Source organism: Myotis brandtii, unplaced genomic scaffold (assembly GCF_000412655.1).
Source record: "Myotis brandtii unplaced genomic scaffold, ASM41265v1 scaffold191, whole genome shotgun sequence".
Classification (NCBI taxonomy): Eukaryota; Metazoa; Chordata; class Mammalia; order Chiroptera; family Vespertilionidae; genus Myotis; species Myotis brandtii.
The window spans coordinates 4,264,908-4,285,209 of record NW_005357115.1 but is presented as its reverse complement, the minus strand read 5'-3'; the positions used below and the strand labels follow the sequence as shown (position 1 = coordinate 4,285,209).

The 20,302-nt window shown below is 37.9% G+C and overlaps 1 protein-coding gene across 3 annotated transcripts in view; it reads left to right on the top strand.

Annotated features, from left to right (window-relative positions):
- THADA (thyroid adenoma associated) overlaps positions 1-20,302 on the top strand; it is a 296,168-nt gene that overhangs the window by 79,996 nt on the left and 195,870 nt on the right. The gene's annotated exons all lie outside the window — the stretch shown is intronic.

Sequence of the window (20,302 nt, the reverse complement as noted above, 5' to 3'; positions counted from 1 at the left end):
TTTGAGGACCCCTGGTCTAGTGGCTTGCAGTTGTTAACACTAGATGTCGCTGTCGCTGCATATTTACTTTCTTCATTCAGGATCCAATTTGGTCCAGTATTCTTTCTCTTGATCTAGAAATAAATCAGGCCCTATTTCTCTTCTACCTAAAAATGTTGATTATCACACTTTTAACTTAGGGTTTAAGCTTTTGTTTATTAAAACATATTTTCTTGTGATGGAACTAAGTCTTAGGAATTAGAACATATCATGAAATAATTTTATGATGTACTATTGGTAATTCTGTTGAAACCTACTGTTAGTTTTTTGTTCTTTTTTTGTTTTTTTTAAAAATATTTTATTGGTTTTTTACAGGGAGGAAGGGAGAGGGATAGAGAGTTAGAAACATCGATGAGAGAGAAGCATTGACCAGCTGCCTCCTACACACCCCCTACTGGGGATGTGCCCGCAAACAAGGTACATACCCTTGACCAGAATCGAACCTGGGACCCCTCAGTCCCCAGGCCGACGCTCTATCCAGTGAGCCAAACCGGCTAGGGCCCTACTGTTAGTTTTGAATTGTTATTTAAATTATTACTTATCACCCTATAAAATTCACTAAATATTTAAAAGGAAGGCAACTGGCTATAAGTATGAATCCCCTGAGTATATTCAGCAAATACCAGAGATATTTTTTAGCCAAGTTGTATTTTTAAAATAATGATAACATTATTTTTTAAAAGGATGATTATAATTTTTACTATTTAGCTGGTTCCTAGAGAAATTCTTCCTGTCAGTAGTTTGAAATCACTAATATTTGTTTCTCTTTACTTAGCTTTGTTTATTTTGTTAATCTACAAAATTCCAAAACGTTTAAAACAGTTTGGTCATATTATAAGGCCATGATAGTAGTATAAATAAAATATGATCTGAGATTATTAAACAAGTGAAATTAATGTTTAAAACAACTTGAAATTGAGAAAATTCTTTTTCCCCTTTTATGATGTGAGTGGTTCTTGGTAGTGTAAATAAATTTGACTCTGTACAAAAGAAAATGATCACGTTCATTTCATTTCAGTTGTATCTGAAGAGCGGTGGAAGAATAGAGCAGTGAAACCACTCTGTTTTGATCTTTTTGCCCAAGGCATGCTGATGGGAACCTCTATTATAAATTCATTACTCTTAACTAGGAAAGGTTACAAAATAGATAACTTTCCTAGAAAGAGGGAAATGGAATATTCATATAAAGTGAAATGGAATTAAGAAGTTAATTTTTTAAATATAATGAACATTTTTGGTAAGAGCCTAATTTAGTTCAATAAACTAACAATTGGTATACACTATTATGTATGCAAGGATTCTGTTCTGTTTAACCCTTAAAGAATATATTTTTGGCAGCACCTGCTAGATTTGCTCTGCAAAACCTTTAGTGTCTTAAATTTGCTATTATTTATAATGGTTCTTCTTGTTTTAGTTTGTTTAATTATGTCACTTTTTGTTGAAGTGTTTATATGCCTGTTCCTTACCATATTAACTCCCTGAGGGGCAGAACCTTTTTCCATCTTTTGTGTGTATGTATAATGGGCACTTTAAGAATGCTAGTAATAATGATGTCCTGTTGGTTGGTTACTCAACCATCGAATGACTAACTCGGCTGATGAGACCTCACAGGCAGTTAAGTCTACTTTCACAACCACAGATTGCTCTGTACACAGTCTTGCAAATGTGTGCTGTTGTCCAGCAGGGGACTGGACATAAAAAGAACATCTGCCTTTCCTATCTAGTGAAAAAAAAATCTCTAGGAGTAAACACACTTGGTTTCTAGGCATTTTGCTGTCACTGGAGATGACCTTAATAGACTCCCTTATCCGCTTTGGACTTCAGTTTCTCCATCTATATAACCCAAGTAATAAGATCTGTGCTCTGTACTCATAGGGCTGTGATGAGAATAAAATAAATTATTAACAGTTCATTTTCTTTTAAAATATTGGAAGCCCTATGCAACTAGAGATATAATTTGCTTTCCCCCCCTCTATTACCACTTCTGTTATTGTACTCATTTCATTGTCTTACAGTTACACAGCTTTCTGAGGACAAGGTCCGGATCTTAATCCATTTCTGTATACCTGGTGCCTAGGGTATTGTCTGGCAAATAATAGGCATACAGGAATACCTGCTTAATGAATAAGTAAATCTCATTACTAGAGAAGAGATAAGAATTCTTGTTTTTATTCCTGCCTTTTTTGCCATATAGCCATGATAATCAGTGAAGATAAGTTAGTTAACCTCTCTGGACCTTGATTTTTTTCCTCTAAGAGATTTGGACTATCCTGGATGGTTCTTATTTCTGTAAAACACTCAGTTAAGGCTTTATGTAATTGTTACTAGACTTGCTAGTTTGGTAAACTGCTGTTTTCCCAGTGCCTAGAACAGTAGCTGCCTCGTTGTAGGGACAAGAAGTTCCCTTTTCCTATATAAAGAAAGGAGCAGGGATTCTGCGTCCCCATCTTTAAGTATGCTGAGTGCACACAGAATGACTGAACTCTAGAGCGCATTGGTCTTGTTCTACATGTGTGCTTTGGATTATGAAGAATGAGAAAACCTACATTGCACAGGTTTGTTTTAAATGATGTTATTACATTTTAATTTTCTAAAGCTCCGTTCCTTTCTCTTTATTATAACCTGACTGACTTGGCCTGAACAATTAATAAAGATGATGTAGAATTGAACTTGCACAGCTCTGTGATCTGGGAGTGTGCTGGGCTTTCCCCAGTAGCCTCCATCTGTGGTGAGTGGGCTCACCTTAATAGATCCTCATTCCTTACAGGGCAGGAGCTACCAGTAAGCCAATGTGATCTTTAATTCCAATTCCAGGTCTTCCCTTTTGTCCCTTGTGTATTTACCTTCAACTATTCTAGCCCTAGGTTAATGACAAATATCAATATGTAGCAATCGGAAAGCTTTATTTTAGACTTTGCCAAAGCTTCATACAGGAGCTCAGTGCACAGTGTTCTATAGCTTTTGCCTTCTCTCTTCATTTTAAATCAATCCATCAGCCAATATGAATTTGTAAGCATGTGTTGTGAATTCATTATTGGCATGATAAAGGAGTACATGAGAAATATAAAACTTGCTCAAGGAGCTTACATTTCATCCAGGGAAACAAAAATTGTTATTTAACAAAAAAAGGTACAAATAGAAGACAACATATAATAGCTGTACGATGTGCTGTGAGTAATGGATATATTATAAATTCATTAACAGGAACGTTGAGGGAGCACTGGGAGGAAATAGTGTTCTTATAATGTTTGGAATGAGAAGATTTGGGGGTACATGGAAACATGTAGGTTAAAAAAGAGGAACAAAAGAATAATAATTTTCTGTATTGTTAAGTACAGTGTCTATTTTATCTTGCTAGAGAGAGCTTGTATTCAAATTAATAGCTTAGGATGTTTGTAAAAGCATCACTAAGTACAAGTAAAATTATTTCTAATGACTATTTTAGGAGATGTTAAATTGTATTAATTTTATTTTTGGGGTGTAAATGACAGTTATTTTAGTTATTTCTCTTACTATTTTAGTGGTATAGGTATGGAAGGATCCTCTGAGGGGCATCTAATCTAGTTCAACCTCTGTTTTGTTGTTGTTTTTGATCTTCACCTGAGGGCATGTTTCTTGATTTTAGAGAGAGGAAGGGAGAGAGAAACATCAGTGTGAGAGAGAAACATCTATTGGTTGTCTCCCATAAGTACCCTGACTGGGGATCGAACCTACAACCTTTTGGTGTACGGGACAACGACAATCCAACCAACTGAGCCACCCAGCCAGGGCTAGTCCAACCCCTGTTTATAGACAGATTTTGAAGCAATATCCAGGCAGACTGGCTTCTCTTCTGTTCTTCATGTTTTCTAGGAAGAGAGAGATTCCACAAATTTTTGTGGTTACCCACTCCATTGTTTAGGGAAGAATTGGTTTCTCAAAACTAAAATTGAGAGCTATAGGGCAATTGGGTTTCTATATTTTAGAGAATGTAATTATTAGAGTTCAGAGTAGTTTTTTTGCTTTGAACTACATAGTAGTTTGTAGCAAGTGCCTATTTGGCCAAACTGAAAATCAAGAATTTTCTTTGACTGTGGCCAGGATAATCTTAACATCCTCAGACCTAAAGGATTCTCATTTTTTCCATTTAACAAGCATTAATTAAGTTTTTACTCTGGGCCAAGCCCTCTGCTGTGCACTGGGATCCAAAGATGAATCAGACATGCTCTCAGCCCTAGGGAAACGGACGGTCTGATGAAGAATATGGCAGTTATCTGCTATGTTGGAGCTCTGTTCCACTTATACAGCAGAAAGGGAGAAATTGTGAAGCGGGTAGCATATCCTTAGTGCCTCTTTGTGTGCTTGGCACATGCCAGACCCGTTATGGGTGTCTAATTTACCCTCATCACAGCCCTGTGGAGTGGAGAGTCATCCTCATTTTACAGAGGTAAACTCAGGTTTGAGATTGAGTTATTTGCCCGAGGTCATACAGCCAGAAAGTGGCAGAACTAGAACATAAATCCATTTCCATCTGCAGAGCACCTGCGATTTGCACACAGCACTCACAGCCCCTCCTGAGCAGTGAGTCGCCTTTTTAGAGTCTGGCTTTAGATTTTTACATTGTCCAACTCTGTGGGAAATGAGCCACTTCACCTAAAGTTTCACTGTGGATGAAAAATCTCCCATCCCCCACATGGCAGGTTGATTTTAGGAGGAAGGGGACCAATGGCTAAGTTTGTTTTGAAGTGACTTGAACACCCTTTCTGTGGATGGTGTGTTTTGTCTTAAGAATGTTCTCTTCCTCCATGAGGTTCTTTGTCTGAGGAGCAAAGAAAATGTGTGGGAAGAGCAGGTCACCAGGTTTCTAATGCCATACTAGAAAGCCAGGAAGGTAGAAATCTTAGTTTTTTTGCTTGGCATGTAAGGGATGAATTAAATTACTCCAATAGGATATGGGTGGAGGGGATATCGGTATGGCCAGTAAGACATTGACCTCTGTAAAATTCTTGTAGTTGGTGGTAGTTTGGTGCTATGGGGAGAGGATTTTGGAGTTTTGTGATAATCCTTGTCAATGGTATAGTGTCTTCTAGGGTTAACCTAATGTTTTTCCAAGTCTTTGCTTATATTTTTCATTCATATCTTTAATAAAAATGATAATTGTGATTACTCGTTTTATGTTTGAGAGAATCTAAGAAGCCATCTAGTCCCATTCTCATTTTGCAGATGTGAAAATTGAGGTGCAGAAACATTGAGTGATTGAAGTCACACAGCTAGTGCTGGAAATAAATTTAATTAATGGTTCCTTTAGCTTACAGCAAGCTCAGTTAGCACATTTTTTTTAATTAGCTGATTATTTATAAATGCAGTTTCTATTAGCAACAATAATACTGGTTTGGATTTGAATAATTTGAAATTAAGTTAAGAGCCCCAGTGTTTTGTATGATCTGGAGGTGTCATTCAATCATTTCCCATAGTTGCTGATAGAACCTTCAATCTGGTTCTTTAGGCAGAGTAGATAATTGAGAATTTTTGGAGACTAAGAAGTAAAGTATAAGTCTTGTGTAACCCTTGTTAAGAGGTTCAATATATGAGTTAAGTCTATGCTGACACTTTGGCCTACTGGAGAGTTTCATATTTCAAGTTCATTCTTAGTTTCATGGATTGCAGGTAGGAAAACCACAAATAAAAATTTTAACCAAAAAGAATCTCTTAAAAAAAATATGTTCATGAACTTGAAGTGGGAATTAGTCATTGTGTCCTTAAATATTGACTCTAGCATGAACCAAGTATTCTTTGTTTCTAAGTACTGCTTCAGGCCATTGCCTTCTTTAATAACTAAGGCATTGTTGCTTTAGTTTGAGCATGTTCTATGGAATTTTGGCAGTGCATGTATCCTCTTTCTGCATCTTAGTAAAAGCATGAGTAAATATTTTTTCTCAGCTTTGGTATTTTTGTAGCTTACATTTTATATGAACCAGACTAATATAATGTAATACTAGGATTACATAATTTAAGACGTCAGGATTGCTTCCAGGACTATGAGATAGTCTTCATTTATCAGGGGGTTTACAAGCTGTATTTGTTGCTCATTCAATACCTGTAGAGAAATACCACAGAGCTACTTTCCAAATGAGAAAATGAAGTCAAAGAGATTAAATCCAGTCAATGAAACAGTTTCTTTAGAACTTGGATAGTATTTCTTCTTTATTCAGAACTTGGTTCTTATAACTATTGATTTTAGTAATGTATAGTTTAGAAATTACAGAAATTTCCAATATTGTTACACACCAAACTTTTTAAAAAAAATGTATTTTTATTGATTTCAGAGAGGAAGGGAGAGGGAGAGAGAGATAGAAGCATCAATGATGAGAGGGTATCATTGATTGGCTGCCTCCTGCATGCCCCCCTAGTGGGGATTGAGCCCACAACCCGAGCATGTCCCCTTGACCAGAATTGAACCCGGGACCTTTTAGTCTGCAGTCCAATGCTAAACTTTTTAAAAAAAATGTATTTTTATTGATTTCAGAGAGGAAGGGAGAGGGAGAGAGAGATAGAAGCATCAATGATGAGAGGGTATCATTGATTGGCTGCCTCCTGCATGCCCCCCTAGTGGGGATTGAGCCCACAACCCGAGCATGTGCCCTTGACCAGAATCGAACCCGGGACCTTTCAGTCTGCAGTCCAATGCTTTCTATCCACTGAGCCAAACCAGCCAGGGCCAAACTTTTTTTTATAAAATATAATCAATAAGATTTTTCATCAAATACTTATGTACCTTGGCACTCTAATATGTACAAAAGTAGTTATTACATGGTCTTGGATTTGAAGGAGTTTGTCACTTATTGAGAGATAAGACCAACATGTGAACCAGTTTAAGAAAACATGAGTATCAAACTCTCTAGTACTGTTTGAGAATATGGGGTCAGAGGAGGATGAGGTCAGGTTCTATGCAGAATCAGGGCTTAGTCTGGACTTGAAAGGACGGGCAGGATTTGGATAGGTAGAGAGTAGGGTGTTGCATATGAGATTATATAGCATGAACACAGATACAGAGATTGGAACACACATTTTATATGTCTGAGAAAGTCAGAAGATAAACTAGACTAGACAGAGAGGACATTGTGAAAACATTAATTCATTCATGTTCTTCCTAGGACAAGGATTCATTGACTACCTACTCTATGTAAGCACTGAAATAGGTTCTGAGGCTATATCAGACATACCAAGGAGGCTAGTTTGGAGTTTACATGACATTAGGAATAGATTAGAAGTTTTTGTATTGGAGTTTTCCATGATAAAAGCATTGTTTTAGGAATCTTTTGAGAAATGATTGCATTCTGTAGCCCTGGCTGGTGAGATTGGAGGATGTGATGCAAGACCCTGGAAGAGACTTACTTGTGAATAACTTGTACTCTGTAGATTGTTAGAGCTTGGATCCAGGTTGGTGCAATTATTTCAGCATTTATTTATTTTTGTTAACTTCTAAGTTGATTAGTGGCTATATTAAAGGCGAAAATGACTTATGTTTTAAGGATTACTAGTTTTCTCAATATTAAAAGATATTTAGTGAAAAATAGACTCGAGTAAGTTTCAGAAATATTGGATTAAAAATTATGACAGAACTTTTGAAAACATTTAACATGCTACATAGTGTGTTTTGTGACTCTTTAAGAGTATGACAAATGCTCAATATCATGCGGTATTTCCCAAAATTATTTGATCATGGAAAATTTTCTTAAAGAACATCTATTACCATCTTTTGTTCCATCAGATGCAGCTTGGGGGGTACTGATTAAGGCATGTGAGAGGCATGTTTCCAATCCTTAGGAGCAGCACCATCTGTGAGAAGGGAAAATATTCATTTCAGATATATATTGGCAGCAACAGAAAGGCTTAGTTCTACTTGAAGTTAAATAGACTATAAATTATCCTAAGTTGTCAGAGAAAAATTTATAGGGGAATTGATTCATATTAAGTTGATGACATCATCAAAGACCATCCTCACGCATGCACACACACACACACACATATCTGGTAGGTAGTCAATAAATCTGAATCAATGAAAATTTTATTTTAGGTTTTAGGATATTTAAAGTGCCTCTTTAGGAGAATGCACTTTATATTCTACATTTGAATCTCCTACCATTTTGTTAACAGGGGTTGTGGAACTTTTCTTCTGCCAAGGGCCACTTGGATATTTATAGCATCATTCACAGGCCATACAAAATATTCAACTTACTAGTAAAAATTAGCCTGTTATACTTGGTCAGACATTTAATTAACTTGCCCATAATGCCTTGGCATGGCCAGACAAAATTGTTTTGCCAGCCTTATATGGCCTGTGGGCTGGGCATTCCCCACCCCTGTGTTAGAAGAAGATAATGTCCTCATTCCCAAAGCCTTGATTATTGATATGGGGGAAATAGGGCCTACAATATTGTTGATGAACTCATCACTAAGGTCAGTACCAAACCCATTAGACTAGGATGTATGTGTTTGTGTGTGTGTGTGTGTGTGTGTGTGTGTGTGTTTTGGGAGGGCAGATAGGAAGAGGGCAATGGAATGGTAACCAGCTTTGAAATATAGGTAAGGCTTTAAGATCCACTAGTATGGCTGAGTTCTGCACCTTTGAACTGTATATAAGAGTTGTTAGTGACTTAAGCAGCATTCTTTATTGTCCCTCATCTCCCAAATAAGGGCTCCATTTGTTAGTATTTAAACAGAGGCTTGAGCCCTAGCTGGTTTGGTTCAGTGCAGTGGTTCTCAACCTTCTGGCCCTTTAAATACAGTTCCTCATGTTGTGACCCAACCATAAAATTATTTTTGTTGCTACTTTATAAGTGTAATGTCGCTACTGTTATGAATCGTAATGTAAATATCTGATATGCAAGATGATCTTAGGCGACCCCTGTGAAAGGGTCCTTCGACCGCCAAAGGGGTCTCGACCCACAGGTTGAGAACCGCTGGAGAGTGTTGGCCTGCAGACTGAAGGGTCCCAGGTTCTATTCCGGTCAAGGGCACATGCCTGGGTTGCAGGCTCAATCCCCAGTGGGGGGCATGCAGGAGGCAGCTAGTCGATGATTCTCATCATTGATGTTTCTATCTCTCTCTCCCTCTTCCTTCCTCTCTGTAATCAATTAAAAATATATTTAAAAAATAATAAAAATAAACAGAGGCTTGAAATAATTCAGACTTGTAGTAGTTAGGATGCTTTTGGCTACAGAAGTAACAGAAGACCCAAATCAAATTTTAAACAATAAGGAAAAGTAATTATTTTACATATAACCAACAAGTTTTATGGGGAATTGATTCATATTAAGTTGATGACATTATAAAAAAAACAGGTTCTTTTCATTTTTCTACTGTGCCCTCCTTGATTTGGTGGCATTAGCCCCAAGCAAGCTTTCCTCATGCTTACAAAATGGCTGCAGTTCTAGCCATCACATCTAGATGCAACAGAGTCAAAGCATAATTTCCAGTGGCCTTAATGCATCTCTATTTCTTTTTAAGAGTAATAACAGCACCTCCTGTATATGTTTCCATGCTTTTAACTCCACACCCTACTTTCCTTCACATCTTTTTGGCTAGAGTGAACCCCTTAGCATGCCTCAGCTTATCCCTGATGAGGGAAATGGATCTACCAAGTTCTGAATGAAGAAGAAATACTATCTTGGACTAATAAGGATTCTCCATTTGGTCTGGGGTTGGTGCTACCCCGCCCTGAAGCATAATCACAGAGGGGTGAATACCCAACCAAAGTCAAATACTGTTAAAGGGAAGGATGAGATGGGAGAATGAATTTGTAATAGGCGACTAATCATGTCTGCTGCTATATTTTCCTAGGCTATTTCAAGAACTTTGAAAATGTTTTTATTAAGAATAATGGCTTAAAAGGAAGATAAGTAATATATGTAGTATTTTAACCTAATAGGAAAGTATTTTTTCCTTTTTTATTAAATTTCTTCATGTAATTTTTAAAAAGATATGAAGCCATACAAGTATCTGGATATTTGGTTTGTATAATTCATTACTATATGCAAGTTTGCATTGTAAAAATTGCATTCAGTAACAAAGTATATATCTTCAAACGGGGGGCAAGGGGTAGAGCATTAAAATAGGGATTGTGAATAAGATATAATCAATTTCTAAGAAACTGCTACTATGCAATATGAAATGTCTCCGTTTCATAGCTAATCTCTGGCAAGCTAACAAAATGTTCACATAGTTTTTTATTATAAACTCTGATTCACACACAAATTATAACATTGATTTTTGTTATTGTAAGTCCAAATGGTTTGAAGTCAAATGACCTTTCTAAATTTAGTGGAATTGGCACTTAATTATTTTGATTTATGAAACAAAAATCTCTATTCCATTTAAATTGAGCATTGTATTTTGATGTGACTTTTTGGCCTCTGAACTCAAGTTAATCTTTTTTTTTTCTCAGCCAAGTTTCTCTCTCTTTTTTTTTCTCCTCCAAACTGTTACTGTTCTGTTCTGTACAAACTGCCTCTATAGTAGAACATAGGGCTGTCTGGGTCAGGGCAAACCCGCTGGTCTGGACAGAAGATGTGGTCAGACTAGCTATGTATGACAAGGATCAGTAAGTCTGATCCAGCTGCTGAAATCTTTGAGGTCTAGAATTTTCTGCTCTATAAGCATATTCTACAGCCATCTGTTGCTCTTAGCACATCTTTATCATTCTTGCATTTATCTCTGTGATCACTCAATTTATGAACAACTGATTTAGATACATATAAATGGTCAATTATGTACTTCCTCTCGTAATTCACTTGATCCCTTTCAATCAATACCCTCAGGCCACTTTCAATAAGCGGTGGCCTTGTTTAGGTGATCCAACATCTTTTTCCCTTCATCATTCATTTGACAAATACACTTACTTGATTTGAGGTTCTGAGCTCTGAGGGGGAGTACAAACATTTGTAAAATGTGATCTAAATATTTGAAAAACAGTCAAGTTAAGACTTGAACTCAACTGTAATGCAAGGTGGGCCAATCGGGCTGGGCCAGCTCGGGGAAGAGTCCGCGGGCAGTTGGCTGGCCAGCCCTGCCCCCTGGTCAAACTCCCAGTCGAACCTCCGGTCGAGGGGACAATTTGCATATTAGCCTTTTATTATATACTAGAGGCCTGGTGCACGAAATTCGGGCACTGGAGGGGGAATGTCCCTCAGCCCAGCCTGTACCCTCTCCAATCTGGGACCCCTCGGGGTCCCACAGGGATCTGGCCTAAACTGGCAGTCGGACATCCCTCTCACAATCCGGGCCTGCTGGCTCCCAACCGCTTGCCTGCCTGCCTGATTGCCCCTAACCGCTTCTGCCTGCCAGTCTGATCACCCCCTAACTATTCCCCTGCCAGCCTGATTGACGCCTAACTGCCCTGCCCTGCCAGCCCAGTCACCCCTAACTACCCTCCCCTGCCAGCCTGGTTGCCCCTAACTGCGCTCCTCTGCAGGCCTGGTCCCCCCCAATTGCCCTCCCCTGCTGGCCATCTTGTGGCTGTGGGCGCCGCCATCTTTGAGGGCAGGGCAGTCAATTAGCATATTCCCTTTTTATTGGCTGTGGGCGCCGTCATCTTTGTGATGGTGGGAGGGTCAATTAGCATATTCCCTCTTTATTAGATAGGATAAGATTAGCCAACTTTTTCTGAAGCGTCAACATTTTAAGGAAATAAAAGAGAATTTTTCTTTCAATGATGTTCTCTTGTTTTGATTAGTTACTAATCTATACTAATAAAAGGGTAATATGCCAATTAGACCGGGTCAACCAGCTATCTTCCGGATGTCCGACTTCCTTCCGGACAAAGCTATGGTGGTGGGGGCCGAGGCAGAGGCAGTTAGGGGTGAGATCAAGCTGGCAGGGGGTTAGGGGTGAGATCAGGCTGGCAGGGGGTTAGGGGTGAGATCAGGCTGGCAGGGGGTTAGGGGCGATCAGGCCGGCAGGGGAGGGCAGTTGGGGGCGAGATCAGGTCAGCAGGGGAGGGCAGTTGGGGGCGAGATCAGGCCGGCAGGGGAGAGCAGTTGGGGGTGAGATCAGGCTGGCAGGGGAGGGCAGTTGAGGGTGAACTGGCCTGCAGGGGAGGGCAATTGGGGGCGACCAGGCCTGCAGGGGAGGGCAGTTGGAGGGCAGGCAGGCAGGTGAGTGGTTAGGAGCCAGTGGTCCTGGATTGCGAGAGGGATCCCAGATTGGAGAGGGTGCAGGCTGGGCTGAGGGACACCCCCCCCCCACATGAATTTTGTGCACCGGGCCTCTAGTATTGCAATAGGTTTCAGTTTTTTATCATTGTAAATGTATAATGTGTCATTGGGGAAGTAAATAGATAACTGTGTGCTACTTGTAGTCCCACCATTTATAATATTTATGTCTTTGGAAAAATGTATGTCAATTGCCATGTGATCATGAATAAATTGTGGCCTTTCCACAGATGGACACAGCATTCTGAAATACTTGCTTTTCTTTATCCTTTCTGTTTTCAGCTCGGACTGCCTTCAAAACTGTGCTGCTATGCACTGCCAAACTGGTTGGCTAACACATGAGAATTGAATTCCATGGGATTCATGGTATTTTCTGTGGAGTTTTCTTTCTCTAGAAATCTCTTCCTGCCCCTGCCACCCACCATTAAATTGAAATTTAATGATTCTTCAAGGTTTTGTATGTAATATCATCCTAGCATTTTAAAATAACATTCCTTATAAAGGACCTATCATAGTTTACTTAGTAATTCTCTTACTGGTAAATATTTAGTTTTTCTCCTAGATTTTTAAAAATTATTAATAATGATATGGTGAGTAACTTTATTTGCAAAATATTTTAATATGCAGGGTTATTGCTTAAAGATAGATTTTCCTACATGTAATTTATTTAACAGGGTATAACTAGTCTTCAGATTCTATTTATACACTAGAGGCCCTGTGCACGAATTTGTGCACAGGTGGGGTCTGGCCAGCCCACCCCGATGGGGGCTGATCAGGCCGTGCTGGCAGGGGGGAGGGGACGTGGGAGAGTGAGTAGGGGGGGATGATCGGGGCCCTGATTGGGCTGGTTGGCCGCCGCAGTGTGTGTCATAGTGACTGGTTGTTCTGGTCATTCTGGTTGCTTGGCTTTTATATATATAGTTTGTCAGATTTTTTGATGAATTGATCATCTTGAAAAAGTCTTCCCATGTCACTTTCCTGCTCAGGAATTTTCAATAGCTCTCTATTGCTTATGGTCTAAAGTCTTATACCCCTTTAATTGGCCTTTTCCTTTTTTGTTAAACCATTTTTTTTTGTTTGTTTTAACCAACTGCCTACCATTGAGTATTTACATTTCATCTATTGTTTCCACATTATAAAAAGGGGTGTAGAGAATATCCTCATGTATTTTAGCTTTGCCCATGTTTTTTGGAATATTTCTTTGGGATAATTATCAGCAATGAAAATACTGGTTTGAAGAATATAAGCAATCCACGAAACTGATAGCCATAGCCATACTTCTCTTTAATAAGAAGATATCAATTTACAAATTTACCAGCATGTATAATCATCCTATTAATAGGTGTTATTATTTTTTAATGTAAGTTTAAGAGAATGTGAGGAGGAACATTGCCATGTTGTTTCAATTTATATTGCTTTTATTACTAGTGAGGTTGAACATTTGCCCACATTATTTGTTGGTTAATTGTATTTTCTTCAGGTTAGCTTTCAAGGCCCTATATAATTTGGACCCACTCTTTTCAACCTTACCTTCTATTATTCAAACCCACAAATATTTATTAAACTTACAAATACATATACACTAATCAAGCTAATTTCCCTACTGTTCTTTTGAATATGTTAGGAGTTTTCTTTGTGTTGCTTTTGTTCATGCCTTTTCTGCTCCTGAAATGCTTGTCCCTTCTCTTCTACTTACAGTATGTTGATTTGTCCAATTTTTTGAGTCCAGCTTGAATCTTTTCTCTTCTAGGAAGTCTTCCTGAGCTCTCTGTGCTCCTTGAGAGCAGGGACTCTGTTTGATGCCCCATTTTTACCCCTGTGCCTTGTAAATGTTGTGCCTTACATGGGAAGGGAAGAAACAATATGTTGATGTTGCTAAGAAAATATATGTTCCGTTGAGCAAATCTAGATTTTATTTCTGGCTCTGACTTTGGGCAAGTTATTTAGTCCCTTGAGCCTCAGTTTTTTTTTTTAATCTCAGCATCATCATAAATTGGGGATAGGCTCTGCCTCCAGAGTTGTGAGGAGTAAATGTGATAATGCTTATAAAGGGCCTGGTGCAGTGAAACTTGGTATATAGGAAGCTTTCCTTTAGTGAAAATTGTTTTTAAATTAATTGAACGGATAAACTGGTCCTCCAGCACTCATTGTTGTCCCCTTCCTTAGGACTCTTCCTGTGGTACCCCAGATGATGTGGACTATCTCATTCTGTGTTGGTATTGCTTCTTGTGAATTAGTTATGTAAACTCAAATGAATTCCAAGTTCTTAAGGGGAGGATTGTGTTTTAAGTTTGTTTCATGGCCTAAAGAAAGCACTGGTAAATACTGATTGGATAAGTATAGTTGAGTAGTAGTGAAAATGAGGGCAAAGCAGAGATGAGAACCTCGTTTTTCATTTTTCACTGAAATCTTTACTGGATTTTACTCGGAGAAATTACCTTGTCCTAGGGCCTTTATAAAATGTTTAGTTTTGATGCTTGTTCAGCCAAATGGAGTTAGTTATTCAGGAGAAAATGGTAAAAATATCCAAATAACCCCACCAGATTTTACTTTTCCATATAGTGTTTCAAAGTGTTGTATTCATTAGTATTTGTGAGAAACCTTTGGTTAATACCACAAGAAGTCATAAACTAAACCAGATTTCCCCCTTTTTAATGTTCACATGATTTGGATTAACAACAGTGTTACTCCCTAATTTACACCTGGGATTTCCAAACTGTCTCAAAAAGCTGAAACAGTGATTCATATTTAGTCACCATGTGACTGCGTTGTTTTCATTTATTGAAAATATAAACAACAAAAAATATTCTGGATAAAGATCTCCATGTATTTTAACTAGTGACAGATGCTATGATCAGAATTTCTACTTAAGTCAGGCATTTTTGACGTACACCTCAAGCCTGGCAATTAAGCTTTATGCCTTTCCAAGCATAACAGTTAACCAATAAACCAAAATATCAGCCTGGTCTGGCTTAGCTCAGCGGTCTTTTGATTTCTTCCAGTCTGTTTGATGTGGAGGCTTACTGAGATTTATCTACTGAGCTGTTCATAGTTTGTGGGGCTGAGAGCACTGGCTGTATTATATAAGATTCCATTAGTGACAGGAGAGTGTAGATAGTCTCTACTGTACAGATAAGTTAGTCACTTTTTTAAAATTAATACTCAATGGTTTTTCTTATTTTCTAGTTTATATTGTGAGCCCTAAAGCAGATGGAGTTTAACTGGTTCAATTTAGTAGAACGTTTTTTAACTTTCAGTAGAAATCTCTATTTGGACCAGTTTATCCACAAAGGAAATGAAACTGGAGATATACAGTAATTGATTAAAAATATTTGCTATGTGGGGAGTCAGACATTCCATTATACTGGTATTGTTCATGATAATAGTAGCATCAGTTTACCCAACTTTATAACATAAAAGCTGCAAAGGATCTTCATATGCTTACCTCTTGTAATCCTGGGTGGAATGTGCATAAGATAAGTATTATTGCCCTCATTCTAAATAACACACTTGGAATTTAGATTGTTAGTTTGCTACATGTCTTATATCTAATATGAAGCAGAGCTGGTGTTCAAATTCAGATATGACTCCTAATCCAGTTATTTTCCCATTATACTAAAGCTTTTTGTTCTGAATTATGCAGTAGTTCTAAAAGTTCTGCCAGCTAGATTTCAGTCACATCCACTTTCCTAAGTAGAGCAAAATTACTCATGTTTATTCTGTTGGAGATAAGAAAATAAGACCATATTGGAAGAATAATGACACATTCATTCTTTCTGCCTCAGTTGCCTCATATTATATGGGGAAGATACTACCATTTACCTGATAAGGCTTGGGAGTAGATTAATGAGTTAATACATGCAAGAAGATTAGAAGAGTGTTTGGCAGAGTAAAAATCTGTACATTTAGCTATTATTATCATTCATTTACTCAGCAGTGTGGTAAACCCACTGCTATGAGCCAGATAATGCGCTGGGAATTGGGAGATAAATAAGTCTAAGTCTTTGCCTTCATGGGGCCCACAATCAAGTGGTGTAGACATTCTGCAAATAACATACCATTCGTATTTGAGTGTTCTGGATGGAGGCATACAAGGGTCGATCTGGAAGCCTGGAGTAGGGATGAGAATCTACTGTAAGAGGAGACTTCCTATAAGAGTCTGGGCCTGAACGTGAAGGATGAGTACAGGTTAGCCAAGTGAAGAAAAACAGTAGGGCAAGAGGGAGCCAGGAGGACACATGATGGTGATGAAAGATTGGTGTGAACATGTTTCTTCAATCTAGGATGTCTTGAAGATTTAATATACTGATATGTTCTGTGACTCTCCAGTGGTTACTCATTTAAAATATTGAATCATGAAGGCCTTTTTTATGGTGTATGTTACGAAGAATTATGTTTTAAAGAGCACACTTAGGGAAACTGAATGGACTGGGTGGGAGAAGGGAGTTCAGGTTAGAAATGGGGTGGGCAAGTAGGATAGAGGGGGTTATTAATTAGAGGTATTAAGACAATAGGTGTGCTCGGCCAGTGTTGCTCAGTGATTGGGTGAAGATTTAGGAGGAGAAAGAGATTGGGGAGGGACTCCAAGTTCAGTTTTGTGCTTGTGTTTCGAGATGCCTGAAGGACATCCAATGGACCATACCATCAAGCAGTTCAATATACTGGGTCTGGAGCATAGGAGTGAGTTCTGGGCTGGATGAAGGAGTCATCTGGGTATAGGTGATATTTTATGCCAGGAGAGTGAATGGGATAACCCAGAGTGGTGAAGATAGACCCCAGAGGGCATCGCTGTTTAAGTGACACATGGAGGAAGAGATTGAATATGTCAATAATCTGATATTCTTTTGAGACATGCTTGTCTGCTCCCTGGTGCTCCCTTTTCAAGATCCATGAGTAATTTGTTTTGTTTTGTTTTTTTGGAAAGTACCTGACTCCACCCATGCAGGAAATCTATTTTGTGGGTTATTCCTTCTCCCAAGAATCTGGGTAGTTGTAGAAAGAGGCACTTCACCCACACCCTAAGCTCTCTGAGGAGAGAGCTGTGTGATATCCTGCCCAACCCTCTGAACTCAGTAGGGGAAGGTGGAGCCATCTTGCATTGTTAAGTTTTTGAGTGTTAGGTCCTTAAATGTAACTGGAGAAATAATGAAAGAGAAGTATTCCACTGGATTAAACAAGTTCAATGGATTTTAATTTTCCTGATAAACTATTATTAAGAAATTGTTTTGGAGATTTACTCTCTGAGTAGGATTAGCTAACCTACATTTTTCATTTGGATAAGTAGTTCCTTAATTAGAAACCAAGATTTAGGGAATAGTTTCCCATTGCTTTATATAGTGTAGAGAAGGTATGTGAAACTGCCAAATGAAGGTTTTCCTCATGATAGTGAGAAGCAGGGAAAACGAGGAAATTATAATATGTTTAGGGAAAGGATTCTGTTCATTCGGTGTGCCTGCTTTTATCTTCAGTTCTGGAAGTCTTTGCTGGCAGAGTTGATTTTTTTTTTTCCTTCCCTATTCTTGTCGTGCCAAAAGTTGCATATTTCTGGCAAAATGTTCATTACTGGCTTGGGGTGCACAAGAAATACTTTGCCAGAGAATTAAGCAAGCAGAAGTCTGTCAAAACAAATATTCTAGTTTGAAAATATCGTCCTGCGGGGGAGGGGTGGATGTAGAGGAGGCCAGGCATGTTCTAAGGCTGAGTATTTATTTCATGAGAATTCGGTGTTCTTGAAAGACTGTTGCTTGTAGGAATGCTGGAGGAGGCAGGAGTGTGGTACGTTAAATGTGCTGATGAGTAGGATGAATTTTCTGGGGATTTTTGGTTTGCTCCTGTGTTTGGTATTCAGCTCATATGATAATAGTCTTTGCTGAGAGTGAAACATTTTGATTAACAAATAGCCTTTTTAATTTAATTCAAGAGGCATTTAACAAAACTTATGTTTATAGGGAAAAACTCTGAGGCCTCAGGGTATTAAATATGTATAAACAAATATGCACATAGACATATGGTCGACTTCATAAGCATTTATTTGGCTGGGAAATGCCAACTTTATATAATTTCAGTCTTAAAAGTATTGGCTGATTGATTCAAAAAAGCAAAAAAGTATTTTTCATCCTACCTTTTCTTTCTACTTCTCTGTTACTTCTTTAAAAAAATATTTTAAAAAATAATAAGATTCTAGATTGGCTAAATGCAATATTTTTATATTTCTTTGCCATAAAGTTGCTGAAAGCTACTATTATAGAAGTTGCTCTTCAAGTTAGAGAAACATAGGCTGACACTTTTGTATTTTCCACTGGGATGGTGGTGAGTGCTACCTAACCATGTTAAGCCTCAAGGATGAAACCATTGCATACAAAAGTGAATTTTGAGGATTTCCTGACCATAAATCTGCATACAACTGATTTATTTTTTGATACAATTTAAAAAATAAAATATACTACACTGTAAATTGAAGTAAATGATCATACATAATAGAATGTATTACTAGTGAAGAAAAGCCCTCAAAATAATATTAATAAATGCAGGCCAGTTTATTCTTATCTCCTTTTGGCAAATTTTAAACTTGCTACCATAAGCAATTCAAGGAACACATGCCTTCTTCCAGAGCAGTGGACAGGAACCTTAATGTTCTTGGATTCTCCAATTTGATAATACTTAGTTACATTAATGTAATTTTTTAAAACTTTAGTAATTCAAAAGAATAAAAATTTTTCGAGGGGTTGAAAAGATCATGGTACACCATTGGAATTTGCCTTTAGTAAGTGTAACATTTGTTTTCTAAAGAATTATAACAACATACTTAAATTCCAGAACAGTAAGCAAAATAGCTTAAGTTCACTGACTTGAAAAAACATTCTTTTATACTGCATGGTTCTAAAATAAATACTTAAAAGAAACAGAGAGCAAGCCATTCTATCTTGGATTTCATTTTCCTTCAGATAGAACAGCTAGAACAAACATTCTTGCTAGTTAACATTGCCTGTGTTTTTATGAAGTTAATAACTGACCTGTCAATCACGCCCTATATAAATACGGTAGTTGAATGCTTTCTGCTTTAGAAGCACTTTTATTTACAAGAGCTGCCAGCCAAGATTTCCAAAGGACTCCATGGGCTGTTTGCTTTGATCTGTTTTGAGGGCTGGTCTCTTTATACCTGTTGGTTTGCTATTTATGATACCTTTGTGTAATCAGGTATGGGGAGAGCAGATGTGCAGAATAAACACGTCTTAAGGAAACTACGGCTCAGGAGAAATGTAATTATGCACCAACAGCATTAAAAAGAGAGAGAGAATATTTTCTTAAATGAACTTAGTTGCTGTTATGACAAGAGAACAGATGTTGTGGTATTCACCCCAGAGAAGGAAAAGATTCTCTCTTAAATCTCAGTTTATAATGAATGGAGGTGGTGTAGGTATCTCCACCCTTCAAACTGTTGCTATCCTTTAACTTTGTAAATTGCTGAGACATTGCAGTTCTTCTCAGTTGACTTCTACCTTTGACCTTTTTTCCTTTGCTCCTTCCCTAGGAAATGTTTACCACATGTCTCTGTCCAAATAATCATTGTGTGCATTTTGAACTGGAAATGCCTTTTCATGTCAAAGGCAGGTTTTTGTGGTTGTGTGTTTTAGGATTTTGATTTGGGTTTTCTCCCCAGAACTGAAGAGAACAGAAAGCTAAATTTCTCTTTGTATCCCCCGCAATGCCCAACATAGAACCTCTAATAGTAAAAGGGCTCAGTGAATGGAAAAATGGCAGAAATTAAGAAGCCAAAGTCCTTTGGTCTTGTTTCCAAAATAATCTATTGAGTTTAGTTTTTTTCATCTTTCAATTAACTGACTTCTACTTTACTGTGAAATTAAAAATCTTCCCCTACTTTTTTTTTTTTAACTACAAATTTTACCATCACTTATAATGCTTTTGGAGAGGATTTAGAGATTTTCAGGCACTTGGAGTTGTTCCCCCTACTAGTTGGGGAAATTCTCTTTATACTTTTCATATTGATTTTAGGGACATTTCCTGGTCAGCAACTTTCCTTCCTGTGACACTGACACGAGTCTTCTATTTTC